This window comes from Meles meles, chromosome 3, assembly GCF_922984935.1.
Source record: "Meles meles chromosome 3, mMelMel3.1 paternal haplotype, whole genome shotgun sequence".
NCBI classification, from domain to species: Eukaryota; Metazoa; Chordata; class Mammalia; order Carnivora; family Mustelidae; genus Meles; species Meles meles.
In genome coordinates this window covers 98,991,042-98,993,143 of record NC_060068.1, presented here as the reverse complement: position 1 = coordinate 98,993,143, position 2,102 = coordinate 98,991,042, and positions in this window count along the sequence as shown.

Below are 2,102 nucleotides of genomic sequence, written 5' to 3'. Positions count from 1 at the left end.
AACCTTAGTAAAATGCATTTCAACATTGAATCTAAAATAGCTAATTTTTTTTAAAAGAAAGAAAATTCCTGCTCTGCAGAGCAATGGAAATGGCAAGACAAATAGGTCTGTGGAAATAGAACATCTTTCTTCATTTTTCTGAACTTAGGAGCAATTTTGAATGGAATTATTAGCTTGTGGGGAACTGACTGGAATGTGTGGTTTGGTTGCTTATTTCCTTACTTCCTTGATTTTAGGTGATTTTGTAGTAAGGATGGAGTCTTTTCTATGGTTTTGAAACTGAACTAAATGAGTTCATCTACACAATGTGCAGCGTGCCAATAAAAACTAATATCAAGCTTTTACAGTGAAGAAAGAGAGGCTGTTTATTGGTGTGGCACTCCCCAGAAGAACAGCGAGCTCACACTCAGAAACCCAAACTCCCCGATGGCTTACAAGCTGGGGTTTTTAAAGGGTGAAAACTCAGGGTAAGGTCTCAGGGTCTCGGATCATGCTGATTGGCTAGCCATAGTTAGGTCAGCCATAATGTTTCCTTTCTTGATCATCTTGTCCCTTCTGGCAACTTCTCATCTGGTTTTGGGGTGACTGTAGTGAGGAGGTCGTTCTGCCGCATTCTCAGCAGATGGCATCAGTGGCGCCATGTCCAGCAGAAGTACAAAGGCAGAAATTCTACATCCCTCACTATTACAAGCTGCAAATAGTTATTATTTTCTCTTGCAAACAACATGCTGTGTTTGTTATTTCAAGCAGAAGACCATCCCGCAGACTTCTGAGGAGGCAACTTTGTTATTTCCTGAGATAACTTTGCAGGTTTCTTGAGCCCTGCGTCTCAACTGCAAGGTCTGTGGGACTTGCATCTCCGGGTTCACTTCCATCTGTGAGCAAGGATGGAGACTGAAAGTTTGTGACTCTGGGAGGAGAGAACAAGTACCATCTTGCACCGAGTTGGGACAACACCAAATCCAAACTTTATCAAGGATCCTTTTAAAACTTCTTCCTGAGGGTGCCTGGGTGGCTCAGTGTCCATCTTCGGCTTGGCTCATGATCCTAGGGTACTTGGATTCAGCCCCCCATCAGGCTCCCAGCTTAGCAGGGAGCCTGCTTCTCTCTCTCTCTTTGCCTGCTGCTCCCCCAGCTTGTGTTCTCTCCCTCTCCCTCTCACTCTCTGTCAAATAAATAAATTAAAATCTTGAAAAAGCCCAAAACTTCTTCCTGAAGTATAACAGGACACAAATCCTGAGTGTACAATTCACAGAATTAAGTAAGCATACCAGTGCAACCACTTCCTAGGGAAAGAACTAGAATATGGCTACAAATTCTGCTCATGTCCCCTGCCAATCACTATTCCTGCCTCTCCAAGATCATTACTACCCTGACACATAACACTATACCTTCATCTCACTGTACAGTATTCAACTCTGTATAGTCATTATATAGCCTTAATTCTATATATTCATTGTATATAAACAAACCCACTGGTATCTAATCCTTTGTGTCTGGCTTTATTTCTCTCAGTACTATTTTGGTAAGACTTGCCCATGTTTTTACATGTATTTGGAATTCATTTTGTATTATTATTGCTATGTGGTATTCCATGGCATATTTATTTTTTTAAAAGATTTTGCTTATTTCTTTGACAGACAGAGATCACAAGTAGGCAGAGAGGCAGACGGGGGGGTGGGGGGAAGCAGGCTCCCCACTGAGCAGAGAGCCTGATGCGGGGCTTGATCCCAGGACCCTGGGATCATGACCCGAGCTGAAGGCAGAGGCTTTAACCCACTGAGCCACCCAGGCACCCCCATGGCATGAATTTATTTATCTGTTCTACTGTTGATGGGCACTGGGGTTACATCCAATTTGAAGGCATCAAGAAAAATGCTGGGATAAACACCGTTCTGAAGATTTTTGTGAGCAAATGTATGTATTTCTACTGAGCACACATTTGGAGTGAAATAATGCTAAACAGTTTTCCAAAGGGGCTGCTCCCATTTTCAGTCCTCCTGGCAATATATAAGAATTCCATTTGAATTCGAGAATGATCAATCTTTTTAATTTTAGCCATGTTGGCAGGAAATAGCCTCATTTTAATAATGTTTCTTTAG